Source organism: Bidens hawaiensis, unplaced genomic scaffold (assembly GCF_021521415.1).
Source record: "Bidens hawaiensis isolate Kalapana, Puna unplaced genomic scaffold, B.hawaiensis_p1.1 tig00043335_1, whole genome shotgun sequence".
NCBI lineage: Eukaryota > Viridiplantae > Streptophyta > Magnoliopsida > Asterales > Asteraceae > Bidens > Bidens hawaiensis.
Genome location: NW_027497677.1, coordinates 118688 through 137508, shown reverse-complemented (window position 1 = coordinate 137508; position 18821 = coordinate 118688). Strand labels below are relative to the sequence as shown.

Below are 18821 nucleotides of genomic sequence, written 5' to 3'. Positions count from 1 at the left end.
TCCTGAGTCGAATATTGATTCAACGACTGTATTTCTCTGCTGCAATTTGGGTTTAGAACTAAAATGAGTATTAACCTCTGATCAGACTAATCTAATGCTCATAATAAATAATTACTAGGCCAAGTGGGAGAATGTTAGAATAAATATATTTTATATATATTTATATATGGCCCTTATAATTATTTATCTTATTATTGATCATTGACCTAAATAACCTTATGTTTATAACTGGTAAATCCTTGATGGACGGAATTACCCTTACTAACATTAATAGGGTTTCCCCTTGGGTGTATATATAGAGAGCTTATTAGAGAGGTTAATAACTAATGATGAATAATAACACCATAAGAATCATCCCCTACCTCTCTCTCTCAAATCGTGTTCATCAAGAACACCTAATCTCCATCCTAACCATACACCCTAAAGGGGAACTCGATCAGATTAAGAAGATGTCAATCTCAAACATCACTGGATTATCAGGTATTACATATTTCCTTGTTTCCATTATATCATCGATTATAGAAACTGATCAACAAATGGTTTCCAAAAAAATACTGAATGTTTGGTTTTCAGTTCGGTTTGAGCTCAGAACAGGCTCAGGAACACCCCTGATTCTATGCAACTAATGAATTTTTTATGTAAGATTTCTGCATGAAAAACATACGAGTGGTGTCCTTCCATCATAGTCTTTCTTGTTCGGGTCAGCTCCGGACCGAATTAAGCTCTTTATCTGAGGCAAATCTCCATTAAAAGCTGCACTATTGAGTCTTAATGCAAGTTCTGCTTCTTGCATTCCAATATGAGCTGTGATATCTGTCACCATATTCTTCATGCGATCGCCACTTTCAATAACTTTATCAATATTATACCCTGCAAAAATATGTTTCAAGATGAATAAAAAGAAATAATGTGAATATTAATCAGTTTAATATTTCAAGTATTCACCTCTCTTAGATTGTTTAAGATCTTCCTTCCATCAAGAAAATATATTTCAAGAATATTAGTGAAAGTTTGTTTATCAAGCCGCAATAGTCGACAAAGTTCACACACTCGAATCGTGTATGGTTGTGGAATGTTACATAGAATCGAAACATCACCGAACGAGTCATGAAGTGTTAGATTTGATACTACTTCTTCTGATCCATCTTCACGTATTACAACCTCTTCCTGTACCAAATTTAGTTAATCATTATATAAAATTTTAACGCCTTGTTTGCGGTGTGCGCATATAATGTACATATGTGTGGCCCTTCGCCGGGGGGGGGGGGGTGAAATTTCACTAATTTTGACATTATTTTACTAACATATGAAAATAACTTTAAAAGTGATGAAAGGTTAATCATGCATCTTATGGTGGCAGACCCGACCCAAAGGGAAGGGAGGGTGGGTTGTGGCTCATGGCCCGGCCTTCCAAGGGGCCCAAAGTTTTTTAAAGATATTTATATATGTTTCAAGTAATATATTTAATTTATACATTCATTTGATTATTTCAAAGTTTATAGTGTAATTGTTTAAACTATTACAAATCCAAATATATTTAAACCCATTACATACAAAAAAGAATGCTGATGATGTGACGATGACAATGTACATTAAATTCTAAACTTTAATAAACAAGAAGTTAATTTAATAGGAACACAAATTAGGGGTGTGAATTTATGACACGACATGAATTTAACAGTGAATTTGTGAGGTTTGAGTTTAGTATAAGCAGGTTTGGGACAGTTTCCGGTCAAACTCGTGAATATGGTAGTAATTTCCGGCATGACACGAAACTGTCGGAATGCAACACGAAATAATCAGGTTTTGGGTTGATATATCTATCTCAAAATAAAAACGGGTCGAGTTTGGGTTGACATGGTTAACCTGTTTAGTTAAACATGTCGACCCACAAACCTGTTTATGACCCATTTAACCCTTTTTTTCTATAACGGTATAACCCACCTACTCGATTAACACTTTTACAACCTGATTATCAGCCACCAACCAATTTGACACGTTTAGATAAATAGGCTAAACGGGTCTTTTTGGGTTGACATGTTCAACCCGCAACCCGACATGATTGGCATCCCTGCCCATGAGCAAGTTTAGCTAAAAGGGTTATTTTGAGGTTAGTCTGATGAGTTCACGGGTTGGCCCATTTAATCCATTTGTTTTTGCATATTTTCTAAAAAGTTGCGTTTTATTTGACAAATTAAACTAGTTGAGTAGTTTATACTTTAATAGTAATTTTTTTTATATTTATTTAGGTTTTTCTCTCAAATTTTGGAGTATAAATACGCAAATAAAACAAAATATCAGGTTAAGCAAGCATGTTCATGTCAACCCGTGAAAATTCATGTACGTAGTATTCAGCGTCATGACAAATCTTTAAGTTCATGTCAGGTTCAACCCACAAACACGACTCATTTAACACCCTTAAATAAAACCGTACCAGGTTACCATGACAGATGAAATAAAGCTGATCAACAACTATCCCTTGCTCCACTATTACTTCACCAGGAAGAAAAAACTCTTCTTGCACTCTAGTCACAACTTGATTAATAAACTCCGAAGAACACCCTCTAAAAAGCGACACCTTTTCAATATGCGTCTTATTATTCGAAATCTGCACCAAACAAAAACACACTTTAACGAAATGAAAAACCAAAAACAATAACAATCAAACAATATTCAAAACCAACATCATAACCTTAGCGCGAATAGAAATAGGAAGATCTTGAATAACAGCCGGATCATTATTACTGCTATCGTATTGCAGCCTTAAGTGACCTTTAATTTGATTTCGTATATCTGGATCCAGTTGATTTCTATCCATAAATTTAATAAGATCCTTCATTCGGTCCCTATATCTTTTGGTTTTTGATCCTTTTACAATTAAAGCGATCATGTTACCGATCAAATAAACTTCGAGAACCATGACGATTGAGACAAAAACCATAACAAATATCATTTCTCTTAAGTTCACTGTTGCCAAAATATCGAAAGCAAAATACAATGATGTTATGTAACGTTTCCAAAGGTTAATGTCTCTGAAATTTGAGTAGCTATAGTCGCCAAGTTTTAAGCTCCCGATCCACGTGTATCCTTCATCCACAGCTGGGAGGGTTGTTGCTAGATAGTAGAGTATGCATGCTGCCATATGCGTGCATTAGAGCTTGACAAGAATAAGTTTTATGATCCTTGATAATAAATAGTTCACCCGAATGTCCTTTTTTAGCTTCGCAAATATTTCTAGAACCTTGCGTGCCCGTACAAGCCTGATTAGTAGAAGGTATCTTACTTCTTCTTTCTTACCAGACGCCTTAATAATATAATAATAAACGTGCATTATTGATTAGAAAGTACTATTTTAAGGTTTGAATTTCTGACATGACATGAAAAGTCGAAACATAACACAATCCTAACACAAGATCCAGGGGTCAAAACGCGACCAAGTTTAGTTAAACCGGTGATGTTCATGTCAACCTGACATGTTTGTGTGTTGACACGTTAAATTGTACCATTTAATTTTTTAATGTTTTTTAACTATGTTTTATGTAAAAAATAATCTGATTTGAGTATTTTATCCAAGGTATTAAAAAGGAGAAAATCCATAAATAACATGCTAGTACTTTTGATTGTAAAATTGTAATTTTAAAATACTATCATGCAAAAAAAGAAAAAACATTGGTTCAACGAGCTAGTCATGTTCATGTCAACAAATGGGTGTTAATTTCTGACACGACGCGAACCTAACATTCATGTAGTGGCGAAGTTTGGACAAGTCATAGAGGTGACCCAAGTCACTGAGGGTGACAGGCTCAATAAGCTTCGGCCATGCATGCATGTTGATATCCACAGTTTGGGTTTGTTATAAACGGATTCGAGTAAGTTACAGGTCGAACCTATTTAGCTAATGAATGGTGTTCAGGTTAACCCGGTAAGTTCGTGGGTTGACTTGTTTAACCCTTTTATTCTTTGGTTTTTTTGTCTTTTATGCAATTTAAATTAAATATGTTGGGTATCTTATACCTAATTTTAAAACTAAAAAGAAATTCGAAATTTCTAATTAAAATGTAATTGTTTTATAGAAATTTAAATTTTTGTTGTAAAAAGGTAAATTTATAGTAATAGGTGAAAATCCAAAAAAAAACAAAAAACAAAACAAAGCAAAAGGTTTTTGAGTAAAATGGGTCGTGTTCTGGTCAATCAGCATAAAACACGTCTTGTTCTAGTTCATAATCTTAATTGATTTTGAGGCTCATATTGGGTCGAACATGCAAACACGAATTGTTTAATATCCCTTGTCCATATATGGAGTTTAGAAAGTTGTACCGTATAAAGTATATCCCAAGGCATGCAAGCGAGTAAATCAAAAATGAAATAGGATTTCAAATACCTATAAGAAGAAACTTAATAAAGTGAAACATTGAAACAACAATAATTAAGGTTGAATATTGGTTTTTCTAATGTTTTTGGGATTAATTAAAGACTGACCTAAGAGCGATGAGTTTGGGGCTAATGATGATTTTGTAGGTTTGGGTGTCTTTGTAAGCAACAAAGAACTGAACAACAACGTCAATGAAGAAAGCAACTTGACTAAATATGTCTAACAAATAGAGGCGGTCTGGTAAACCCCTGAAGAACGCAAACTCCATTGGTGTGAAGAAAGAAGAGTAGACTGCCCATACAAATATTACTTTCTCCCATACCCTGTACCATCTGTGCGCATCACGAAAATGTTTACATGTTTACTAGTGAGACCGTTAAAAACTAGACTAAAAAACATATGACATCATTATTAAATGTAATAATATATTAAAAATCTTATAGCTCTATAAAGCAAATTTTACTCAAAACCGATTCCACCATGTCTATTTTGCGACACCTCAACATGAAAGTAATAACCAAGTGTGGTGGTTGGGTTGGATCTAGCCATGCTATATCTATTGTGTAGGTTGAACATTGTGGATTAACGTTGGGGGTGACACCACCATCCCCTTCGCTCCTTTCAACGTTAACCTCTTATCGCCCCCATAGTTCTTGTTAATCCCTTTGACACGGTTTTTAAGGCCCCTTAGCCTCCACATCCCTTCATTAATCTCCGTAAAATTACATTAAAAACATTATATTTTTTTCTCATTTTAATTAAATAATTTTTTAAATATTTTTACCATTAATTTTTTCTCTCTCACTTACAAACACTTTCAAAAAACATTAAAATTAAAAAAACAATACGGTACCGTATTATTATTCTAATTTTAATGTTTTTGAAATACCGTATTATTTTTTAATTTTAATGTTTTTTGAAAGTGTTTGTAAGTGGGAGAGAAAAAAAATTAATGACAAAAATATAAAAAATATTATTTAATTAAATATACAAAAATATCATAAAATTTTCACTCCCCTCCACTTACAACACCTTAAATTACTCCATATATTATAAAAAAACTTAACTCATAAAAAATAAGGGATAAGATATGAATGCTCTTAGCTTGCAAGAGTGATGCCACATCGGCGAAGAGGTGGGTTTAACGCCTATAGCAATCGGCCTTATAATTACAAACATCAAACATATATACCTGGTTTCTTTGGGATCGGTTTCAAACTGATCTGGTTTTTTCACACCTTTAAGTGTGGTGCTAGCTGTCTGTCAGATTCCTTAAATTAAAATGAATTTTATATAAAAACTAAGTTGTTACCAACGGTTGTGATTATTCGAAACTGATGATTTTATCCACTGGTCTACTGCCACGTGTAGTAAAAAACCGGGTCGGGTCTAGGTTTTTTGTGCACTTCTATGTACTCTTGTATGATATTTTAACAACTAAATATCTGCACACTATTGGTTTGAACTCCGAACATCCTATTTCATAGCTTAACCACCTTACCACCCACCAAAATTGAATGACACTCTTGTACGATTTCATATTTTTATACTCTATTATATTGAAAACTTCTCCATCAATCTACAAGTAATACTCATACTCTGACTTATAACTCAATTCTTCTAATTCGAAAGTAAATAAAATAAAAATAAACCCTAAAATACAAAACTTTTGATCTCTCTCTGATATTGGATGCTTCAAAAGTTCCATTTAACAACTCATAAGATAATATTATAGCTCTTAACACTTTATAGTAATTACCAATTTCTTCTTTCGATAGTAGATAGACGTGACTCGACATTGCACCCTTAGAAACACAATATTACTTCATAAACTTTTAGCGCAAGACATCATGGATCATGGGACTCATGGTCCTTTTATTTGATGAAGTTGTTGGAATTGCTTTTGAGCCATAATATTAGACGAGACCGTGTTCGCTTTACCAATATGCGTGTCTTCTAGGACGATGAGATGATGATCATCCTCGACATCATGACTTAGCGAGGAGAAGAGAACTGACATGGCATCGAGGAAACAACTAAGAAGAGAAATGGAATAACTTTGTGTATTCTTCATATTTAAACACTTGATTTCTACTCCTTTGGTTTTGAATTGATTAGTACTCATTGGGTATCAAAGTAAAGGGAATTATGAGATAAATGTTGGCGCTTGCTAGTTGCTTGATTGGAAAATGGAAATCGAGTTGTCACTTTATATAGATAAAAAAGGAGAGGGTTAAATCGTCATTTTATATACTGAAAACCAATCACCTTTTTAACAATAATTAACACGATTTCAACAAAAACAAAAAGAGAGTTTGTGAGAGAATTATTGATGCTTCGTAAACAAGGCAAGTTGAATTATTAGACCATGTGTAGTCATAAAGCTCTACTATCAGGGGTTATGTGTTACGTGGCGCCCAGTTAGAGTTATGGTTTTGTACAAAAACAGGCTGTAGTCATAACTCTCCACATCCAGGCATTATGCGCCCAGTCACTTTTACACTTTTTTTTTTTTTTTTTTTAATTTTTAATAAGAATAATCAAATAACAATAATATTTTATTAAATAAATATTACAAGAAAATAAAAAAAAAATAATCGTCGTTGTTGTCGTCGTCGTCTTCGCCCTCTTCGCCGTCGTCCTCGTCGTCCTCATCGTCGTTTTCATCGTCTTCGCCATCGTCGTCGTTGTCTTCATCATCGTCTTCATTGTTGCCCTCGTTTTGATCATCGTTTTCAACAGGCAGAGGTCGATACATCCAAAGATGTTGGACCAAATCCTCCTTCAGTGCGTTATGTATCTCTCTTGACCGCACGGAATCCGAGTTTCGAGTCGTTGCTCCATACTTGCCGGAGTCCGTGGTGGATCCGGGTCCGGTATGAAAGTTGGACATATTGCTCTTCCCTCGTCCTCGATAATCATGTTATGCATTATGATACACGCATACATAGCACATCTCATTCTTTCTAAAGACCACAGACGACAAGGATATTTAACATAATGCCATCGTTGTTGAAGAACACCAAAACACCTCTCGATATCCTTTCTCGCAGACTCTTGCACTTTCTTAAAATACTGTCTTTTTTCATCCATCGGGTCCTGAATGTTTTAACAATTATCGCGAACTCTGGATATATTCCATCACCCAGATAGTACCCATGATGGTAGAAGTTATTGTTAGCCCAAAACGAAGCGATGGGAACGGTCCCAGAAATGTAACTCTCCATCACAGGAGACTGCTCTAAGACGGTTATGTCATTATTGGAACCGGGAACACCAAAGAATGCCGACCAAATCCAAAGGTCGTATGAAGCTATCGCTTGAAGGCTGACTGTTGGTCCCTTTTGATCGCCTCGTGTGAATTGACCTCGCCATGCAGTTGGACAATTAGCCCATTCCCAATGCATGCAATCTACACTCCCTATCATGCCAGGGAAACCATGCACCCTTGTATGTGCCTCGTAAAGACGTTGTAGATCGTTAATGTTGGGCTCTCTCAGATAATGTGGTCCATATAGTTTAAATATTCCTATATTTTACAAAACTTTTATAAAATAAATGATCACAGTAAACAAGTGATAAACTATTTAAAAAAAACAAAACGTACCGTAACGAAAATACTCCAAGGTGTCCCGAGTTGTTTTTTCGGCCATCTTTAAATACTCGTCGTTGATGTCGGTCGTGTTTCCGTAGGCGAGCACGCGCACGGATGACGTAACCTTCTGAATAGCCGTGAATCCTAGCGTCCCTCGAGCGTCAAGCTTTTGCTTAAAGTAATCAAACTCACGCTCCAAATCATTGGTGATGCGTATAAATAAATTTTTAGACATCCGAAAAGACGCCTAAAGGTCTTCGGGTTCTTGTATCTCGGCGAGTCACAGAAGTAATCCGCCATCAACCGGTTGTTGGCTTCGGCACGATCTCGTTCGATATATGCTCTTTTTGAAACGGGGGGTGGAGAGCTAATGGCACCCGTAATGGAACTCATATACTATGTCGCGAGCATAATCGCACTCGTAACCGCCTGTTCCTCCTCCACGTCCTCGGCTTCTTGGTCGGGCCCGAAAAACTGTTTATATATAGATGGAGGATCCATATATAGTGAATTTTGTGTAAAGGAATTATAGAGTTGTAGAGTTGAAAGAGAATTTTTATAAATTTGATAAGTTTTGATTGGGAATTAGTTGGTTTAATATATAAAGAAATAATTTTTTTTTATTTATTCACCAACGGTAATATGCAACGGTCCATTTTTTATTTTTGTGCCATTCTGCGCGTTTTGTATACAACGTAGCAAAAAAAAATCATATAACGCAGGGGGGGCGGTGTACCCCCCGCGTTTTCCTCCTAAACGCTACACAAAACTCACCCACTACAGGTGGTCTTAGGTTGCTGAGCTTCAAGGAAAGAGTCGTATTGTCATTTTGACTTCTCTACCTAGAGGTGCACAAATCGGTTTTTTTAAAAAAACCGGCTCGGTTATTAACCGGACCGGTTTTTTTCGTCCTGGAAAAAAACCGGTTCGGTTAATAACCGGACCGGTTAATAACCGGTTTTTGTGCATGAAAACCATAACCGGTCAAACCGGTTACGACCGGTTTGGGAACCGGTTAGAACCGGTTAATAAACCGGTTTTTTTATTAACCGGTTTTTTAATAACCGGTCTAACCGGTTAACCGGTTTTTTTTTTTTTTTTTTTTAAATAACCATTATTTTTTCACAGTATAAACAAACCGGTAACTACAAGGCAAACCGGTAACTACAAGCATTAAATCGTTATCGCATATTCGTAACTCAAAAATACATAACTTTCATTTATAGCTTTTACATTAAAAATACAAACATTAAATCGTTATCGCATATTCGTAACTCAAAAATACAAACATTAAAGAATGCTTAGACACGATTACATTAACAACTTGCTGTTTCTTACTCATTATTTTCATCGCTAACCGATCCCGAGCTATTCCTTAGGTAATCGTCGTACGCGGCTTCTTCATCGGTCATTGGTTGAGTGTGTCCTTGATTGACCTCGTCTTCATACAAGCCCGCCTCATAGTCCATTTCCCCCTCGAGTGAGCGTTGATGTTGTGCCCTATCTAAAGCGTCCAAGTAATCCTTGTAGCAAATAGACATCTCTACAACTGGTGGAGTGAGTCGAGTCCTCCTAATCGATATAACCCTGCCAGAAACAGAAAAAGCAGACTCCGAAGCTACCGTGGAAGCTTGGACCGTTAGTAAATCTTTGGCCATGGCGGCGAGGATCGGAAACTCATCCTCCTTACCTCTCCACCAAGCCAGCAAATCAAGACTTCTAAATTCATCTGGAGTCATGTGTTTCACAAAGTTGGTACCACCATACCTTCCAAGTTCACTGCTTGGGGTGTTTACCTTTTGACGTTTACCGGCGTCTTCCCAAATCATGTAGTACATCCCCATTTCAAGGTCGGTTTGGGATTGGGATTGGGCAACAGCTCTTAACGAGTCATGAATTTGGGAAGACGACCCGTATTTTGTAAGGTAAACATCATACATGTTAGACAAGGTGGTGTTGAAAGCATTCTTTAAAGTTTGGTTATAATAGGGGTTTTGATCGTCGTTTAACTCTAGCTCATCACAAATTTTTTCTATTAAAGCTTCAACACCACCAACATTTATGCAAGGGTTTAACGCAGCAGCACATGTCAAAACAGCGGGTAGTTGTTGAAAATATTTTCTAAATTTTTCTTTCATTTTTACACCCATATCAAAATAAGGTGCACCCCTACAATGAAGTTCACTCAACTTTGTGCACATGACAGCAATTTTTGGTAAAGCAATGGGGCTTGTTGGATAGTAAACCCCGGATAAACTTGTTGTGCAAGATTTAAAAATTTGAAATACCTCCGTAACGATCTCAATCAATAACCAGTTTCTAGGATCGTACGGTGCACATTTACCCCTACTTGACATTATTTGATGAAACGCAACTAGTGATTCTTTTTGTTGGATGGCTTTCTCAAACATATCACAAGTCGAGTTCCATCTTGTTGGACAATCCCAATTGGGCCCCAAACATTGACAATTAGCTTCATCATAAAATTTTTTGTATCTTGAAAATGTTTTATTGTTGCTAAAAACATCTCGTAACATTCTTTTAAAATTGTTTCTTTGCGTTTCGATCACGTTTAACCCATCTTGCACGGCCAAGTTGATAATATGTGCAATGCATCGGCTATGAAAAAACGCTCCATCACAAATAGGTTTATACTTTAATTTTAAATGGCCAACCGCGGCCGTATTGTTGGACGCGTTATCAAACGAAATTGAAAAGATTTTATCTTCAATCTTGTATTGTCGAATGACTTTATCCAAGAGTTTAAAAATATTTCTGCCCGTGTGCGGGTAATCAAACAATTGAAACGCAACGGTTCGTTTCATCATTTGCCACGACCCGGGGTCAACCCAATGAGCCGTCACACAAATGTATGAGTCGGGCGAACCATTAGGTACCGACCACACATCCGTTGTTAAGTTTACACCAGTTTGTAAGTTTGAAAAGTATGAAATTAGTTCTGATTTAGCGTTTTTCCAAGCTTTAAGACAATCTCTTCTAAGGGTCGAACGACTTACGTGTTGGTAGCGTGGTTGAACAAACTTTTGCATCATCGACGTGAATTGAGGGTTGTCGAAGTGGTTGAAAGGAAGTGTATTTTGAATCACAAAGTTTGAAAACTGTTGACGTACCGCTTCAAGGTCGTACGTAAACACCGTTCCTTGATTCGTCATCTCCGGCTGCGAACTACTTCCCGATTCGTCCTTCAAGGCCTTGCAAAAGGGCCTTTGTACATGCGCTCTTAAAGTGGAGTTTGCATCTTTGCCATAAAACTTCAAACAATGTTTGCATCGAGCTTTTTGGGTACCGTTAGACATTTCGCATAGGTCGAAATGTTGCCAAACATCTTGGTTTCGTTTCGTGGGGATGACCCGAACGACCGTTTCTCCCGTGTTCGAGGCACCCATGTTGACGGATGAAGCAGCACTTTGGGAGGCCATGATAATCGACTACGAAATAAGAGCGTATGGAGTGGTAATGTGGTATAATTGAGCGTGAGATAACAAAATAATCGCGTATGTAATAAACGTTTAGAGCGTTTGGAGTTGTATAATCGAGTGTGATCTAACCAATACCCAACCTAAGCTATATATAGATGTTTGTGGGGGTAAAATGGGAAAAAAAAAAACGGTCAAAAATAAGAAAAAACGGCTATATGGCCGTTACTCAACGGGAAAAAACCGGTTTTTAACCGGTTAACCGGTTTTTTTATAACGGTCAAAAACCGGTTTATAAAAAAACCGGTTAACCGGTTTTTCTAATAACCGGTTATTAAAAAAACCGGTTTTTTTTAAAACCGGTTATAAAACCGGTTTAGGCTCCAAATTGTGTAACCGATATACAAACCGCCGGTTTGTAAACCGGTCAAACCGGTTTACAAAAAACCGGTTTTCTTAAAAACCGGTTTCCGGTTTAAACCGGCAAACCGGTTCGAGGACCGGTTTTTTTGACCACCTCTATCCCTACCCCTTCCCCAAGTTTCAAAAATCAAACTATAACCTCTTTGTTGTTGGGAGATTGATGGATAAGACCACTAACGTCGTACACGGAAACCCTTAAAAATTTCGAGGTCTGATTCAAGTAAAAAACGGACCCTAAAATTCAAAAAAGTAAATATCACTCTTTAGGATTTGAAAACAAAACCTTTGTTTACATAACCAACACTCTTTCTATTGCATTAAAATAAATTTATACATATTACATATTTATTTATTTTTTCACAAATATGTCCACGGGGAGCCTTGGTCGATCGGCCTCCGACCTAGTAGTGTGATACCCTCTGACCTAGTAGTGTGATACGATTTGGAAACTATTAATGTTATTATGTATGCTACTATATTATATAGTGGATCTGGTTAAGACAACATGGTCTAGTCATAGTGATGCATTAGAGCTCTTCAAATTTGGAAAATGTGGTAGACTAAATATAAGAAAATCGTCGTTCTAAAAAACCACGTTTGATGGTATTCGTGATAACTTTAGTAGCGCATTAATCTTGTTATATAATAGTGCATTTACATATGACTAGCGCATTCGACGGACAACGATCTAACACCATAACCAGAATGACCATCCGACCATAACTGAAATCTTGTTTTCGTTCCATAAATAAGTACTAATATGTATCAAAAGTGCGGTCTCTAACTCCTGCGGCTCCAACTTTCTGTTTTAGTCTATAGATAATTAACAATATTATAAAGATAACAAATAATTGATACATAACAAATTAAACATAAATATTCATCTCACATACGGTGAGCGTAGTTATCGGTGAGGCAACTTATGAGGTTTGAGAATTGAGTGTGTGAATTCTATGGATGGAACTCAAATATTATAAAGTTTATAGTGAAAGATCTTTGGAAAATCGATATGTTTGATTGTTTGTGAAACGTCTAAACATGAATGATGACAATCTTGAAAAATGAAGAGTTGGTGGGTTATGGGTGATTGGGTAGTAGTAAAGGAAGAGAACCATGCTATGAAGACTTAATTTATGACAAGTCAACTACAATGAGTACATAGATGATCAAAAGGCGGATTCATATTTCATAGGAGTATAGGACATGTGCTCTAATTTTATTGTTATCGAGTGGGAAAAGAAATACAATAAGGCAAACTTGTTTTTTTGTTGAATCGAATGATGAGGGCATAATAAAAATGTAGTCATTGGTTTTAAATTGGATGAGAAATGGTGAGGTGGGGGTAAAAGGGGTTAGGCTAAATGTACCTTCTCTGATTGCTTGTCATACACCCCTTTGGAAAAACCAGCTTTCATATTAACCCTTGAAATCATATAATTACCAAATTAGCACAAAAGTAAGAATTTAATATTGTTTTTTTTACAAGTTGCGTTTTCTTTTTATGATTTCGAGTTTAGGGTTTTGGGTTTCGGTTTTAGGGTTCGGGTTTAGGGTTCGGTTTCGGGTTTAGGGTTTTGGTTTTAGGGTTTAGGGTTTGGTTTCGGGTCTAGGGTTTCGGTTTTAGGGTTTATGGTTCGGTTTCGGGTTTCGGGTTTGGGTTCGGTTTCGGGTTTAGGGTTTAGGGTTCGGTTTCGGGTTTAGGGTTTAGGGTTTAGGGTTCGGTTTCGGGTTTAGGGTTCGGTTTCGGGTTTAGGGTTTAGGGTTTCGGGTTTCAGGTTTCGGGTTTAGGGTTTTGGGTTTTTGGTTTATTTTGTAAAAGATAAAGTGGTAAAATAAAGATATTATAAATACATATACTATTAAAATTTAAATAAGATATTATAAATATTTATAATATTAATATTAAAAATATTAATTTAAAAAAAAATAAATTAATAGTAATACTTGATAGTTTTTAATTTGATATATGTAGTGGAGGTTATCAAATGAAAGTAATGTTGTAGAGACTAATATGTATATAAATAATGTTAAGAGCTAATTGTAATTTATGTAATAAGTTCAGGGAGGTATATTTAGTAAAAATGAAGTAAAATGGGGGGGGGGGGTACATTTAACAGCACCCGGGTAAAAGTTGATGTTTCTCCTGCTAAATCTTCGGTAGTGGAAGTCCACACGACTAAAATAGTTTCTAACCAACCCAAAAACCACTTAAACCATTGGTGGGTCAAACCAAAAACAAATATTTGAGGTTTGATTTTTTAAACCAACAAAAACCACTCATTGTGGGCCCCAAACATCACACAAACACACACACACACACACATATATACATATATACCCATATTTCTATTTATAAAATATATTAAATTATTATACATATATAAATATTTTTTATATATATTTAAAAAATGATGTATTTTTTTGTTTGTGTATTTTTATGTAACGACTAGTTTAATGGTTAAATTTTTTAACGGATAGTTTCTTACGATTTTATTATCTGTTTTACAACACTTAATTCGAATAAAAAAACATGACAAGAAGTCTTAGGAAAAAACATACTAAGAAGTCATTTTAAATTATGTATTTTTTTTTATCTATTTGTTATATTTTAGTTAATCTACTTTTTATTAAAATTTTCTTATATTTCTATTTATTTAAATAAAATCTATAAAAATAAAATATTTTATAATATTGTGACATTTAAAGTAAATGTAAAGGTAAGTAATGATGTGAAAATGTTAAGATGGTTTGAGTAGTTGTATTGTTGGAGTAAAAAATATGGTTTTAAAGAAAGTTGATGTGGCAGTGACGTGACTGGTTTGAACCAAAAACTGTTAGAGATGGTCTAAGTTTGGTTTTCCGTGGCTGTATTATATAGGATTAGCAACAATAAAGTTTTATAACCATAACCTAATAGGCTTTACAAAGATCCACGTGGAAATATTCAAGGTCTGTTCTATTTTTTTTCCCTAGTTGTGAAAACGGATTGGTTTTTTCTTTGTAAATTGAGGATATGGAAAGCTACGAATAATAAAAAGGATGGTATTAAGTTATCGGTCTATTGAAGAGTCGAGTTAAAAAATACATCTTCTCACAGATCAAGCAGGAGTGTGAGAGTTCTGGATGTCCGTTAGGTCTCTCGGTATTTATGATATATTGCAACGGGTCCTCAAGTTAGTTCATGGGAGTAGGATTTAGTATTGTTTCAGTGGACCTTCTTTTTTTGTCGTGGTTCATTTGGTTTGTCTTTGTGTGCTTTCTTTTGTTTTGTTTTTTTATGGATGGGTTTGTAAATGATGTTTTGTCATATGTAGTTTCTTACAATTATGAGTCATATCACATATGAAGAGCAAGTGCCCTTAAAAATTGTTTGGTAGCTTCTTAATGATCACCTCTTAATGATTAACAGATAATCTTATGTCTGATTTGTTAAAAGGACTAAGATTTACCCATTTTGAAACCACAGGGACTCAAGTGTATAATTTTGACTTTTAAAGGCAAATTGCGCGCCCATGTTATTACTACATAGACTCAAAGAAAATCTCTTTAAAATAAAAACAAACCCTAAAATACAAAACTTTTATATGTCTCCTACTGGATGCTTCAAAGGATCCACTTAACAACTCATAAGATAATAACATAGCTCCAACACTTTATAGTCATCGATTTCTTCATTCGATTATAGATAGACGTGACTCAACTTTGCAACTTAGAAACACAATATCACTTCATAAACTTTTAGTGCCAGACATCATGGATCATGGTCCTTTTATTTGATGAAGCTGTCGGAATTGCTTTTGGGCCATGATATTAGAGGAGGACGCGTTCTTTTTACCAATAGACATGTCTTCTAGCACGATGAGATGATCATCATCGCCGGCATCATGATTGAGCGGGGAGAAGAGAATTGATATGGCGTCTAGGAAACAACTAAGAAGAGAAATTGAATAACTTTGCATGTTTTTCATATTTAAACACTCGATTTCTACTCCTTCGGTTTTGAATTGATTGGTACTCATAATCGGTATTAAACTAATAGTGGAATGAGATAAAATATGTGACTTGCTTGATTGGAAAATGGAAATGTTGTCACCACTTTATATAGAGAAAGGGAGAGGGTTAAATCTTCATTTTATTTATTGAAAACCAATCACCTTTTTAACAATAATTGACCCTTTTTCTTCAAAAAGAAAAAAGAAAGTTTGTGAGAGAGTTTGATGCTTGGTAAGCAAGGCAAGAGGCTGCTGAGCTTCAAGGAAAGTGTCATCTTGTGATCTCAACTTCCCTACCCCTTCCTCAAGTTTCAAAACTGTATGACTAATTGACTATATCTTCTTTAAGTGTTTATTGATAGGAGATTTTGATATAATACACCGGATAATGAGAGATATGATTTGGAAATTGTATATTAATGTTATTATGCATACTAGTATATTATATAACTAACCTACTCGTGATACAGTCTTGTTAGTTATAACATGTTTGATGGTATACGTAGAAACTTTAGTATTATTGGATGAGGCGAGGGTTAAATCCAATGGATGAATATGGCAATAATAAAAAAAAGTCTAATTTAGCCTAGGAGTATGGTTTTTCTTTTTCTTTCATTCTTTTTTTTTTTACCGAAAAGCCCTAGACCATTCTCATTCACAAACCAACCTTCATTATAAAATTAATTTCTCTCTCTTTCACCAACCCAATCCAACCAAACCAAACTTTCCATCCTTATTAACAAACCAAACTTCATTATTTTTTATTAAATAAATACAATTTATAATTGTTTTTTATTAATAATTATTGTGTTTTTTTATTAAAAGTATTTAGAAATATAATTTATGAACTAATTTGAATTTTACAAGTGTCGGATGATGAATTATATAATAATATAAGGTAAGATTTTCTAGATAATAAGTTCTATCCGAAAAATCTTATGAACCAATATAAAGTTGACAAGTGACGGATAATATAAATCGGTAATGATTAAAAAATAATTTCTTTTACAAACTTCATAAAATTAATATCGATGTGTTAAAAAAACTGAACAAGAATGTGTTTTTAGAAATTTTAAAAAACTTAATTAATAAAAGTTATTAGAAAAAACAATATTGATGTTAAAATAAATTAGTTTAAAAGAAAAAAGAAAAATAAATAAATAAAAGAACCAATGACATATGGCAGATGAACTTGTTTGCAAAATGGTTTGCCACCACGAGACGTTTGCCTATTTTTGATTGATTTTTCTTTTTTTTAATTTTCAACAGTGTTACAAACCAAGGAAAGTTCGGTAATGGAGATGGTCATAGATATACTTAAAAGCAAGCAACCACCCCCTTAAAATTAGTTTATAAAATGAAAATTTGGATCTTAACTTTAACCTTAACAATGCTTCCTCCTTGATCATCTCTGTTGTTAATTCCCTCGTCCTTAGCATTTCAAGATCATCAAATAGTTGTTAAGAAGATCGCTTGGATATCCTTCTTTTTATCTTTTGCAACAACTTGGTTGAAACCAAAATCTAACAATATTCGTCTATCAGTAAAGACTCCCGTTGGCTTCATAATTTCATTTCCTTGTCTATTTTACTCATATATCATTATCTCATACCAAACATACCTTTATGATGTAATGATTTGAATCTTTTTGTTAAGTTGTATAATCTTATCAAAGTCTTAGATATGCAGTCGGTTCATATAGATTCGACAGTATTTTTAGTTAATCTTCTTTTAACTTTTTTCATATATCCTACTTGGGTTGTATGCGTCCCAACACGTTGAGCTATTGATTGTTAGGCTATGTGTTACACTCATCACTTGTCAGTTATCACTCTCCAATCACTCTCCATTCACTTCCACCTAAGTGTTGTCATTCACATCCATCACTCAACATACGTTATACCCATGATTCATCTTTCATTATTTTTCTTAGTTTTAATTCAAATAAATAAATAAGTAAATAATAAATCCATTCAACTACTCAAAAGATGCCTCGTGATCACCCAAACTATATGGGTGATGAACGGTATGAATTATGAGGATGGTCACTCTCACCACGCAAAAGTGAGTAATGAGTGTGGCGGCGTGGTCTTCCTGTAGCTCACCACACACACCATCCACATCATCCCCACATTCATAACATATTGCCTGTTACTAAACAAGTATCACAAATTTTATGGTACTTAAACGTATTACTATGAATCACTTCCTCTTTTATTCAACACTACGAATCTATCAAGATAATTGGCGGGCCCTTTGCTGAGTCATGGATGCCAAAAGAAGAGAAACTAATTGGAGCATAAAAAACAAGTGATAAAGCAGATTCATTAAAATGCTTGTATTGACATTAGACACCCAAATACCCAATCAAACAAAAATATAGAAATATCAGCCATTTAATAAAGATAAATAAATAAAAATAAATTTCATAGAAGGGTAAGAAATTAACATCTTTATAATGGATTAAGACAAATCAATAGTGAAGACGATGTAGTGACTAGTGAGTTAGTGACATTATGGTTGACAATGCCAAATGACTTATACATAATATGTTATATTCGATTAAAAAAAAACGTTGTATCCTTCGATCGATCACACTTATTCTCTTGATTTATTTTAAGTATAGTATTACTATATTTAAGTTAAATGATTTTTTGTAAGTGTTGATGAATTGCAACTTACAAAGGCGTGTCTAACTCAAGCACTCGTTCAGTACATGCACGATGTGTCTATCTTATACCACAGTGTTTTACTATATATATCTATAAGAAAACGTAATGGCTTCACTATATATATATCTATATATATATATATACACATATATATATTGTGTAAATTAAATAAAAAAATAAAAATATGTTTATGTTTTGGTGATTAGTGAAAAGTAGGGTTTAAGAGTGGGGCGTGTTTTTCTTTGGATAACGCTAGGAGCAACAGCGCCCATCTTTGGAGGTGTGGACAAACGCCTCATTGCAGATGTCGTAACACACACTAGTGAGTGT

At 34.7% G+C, this 18821-nt stretch overlaps 1 pseudogene; it reads right to left on the bottom strand.

The window, feature by feature from the left end:
• Positions 1 to 664: 664 nt before the first annotated feature.
• Positions 665 to 4767, bottom strand: LOC143594212 (potassium channel SKOR-like; annotated as a pseudogene).
• Between the last annotated feature and the right edge of the window lie 14054 nt (positions 4768 to 18821).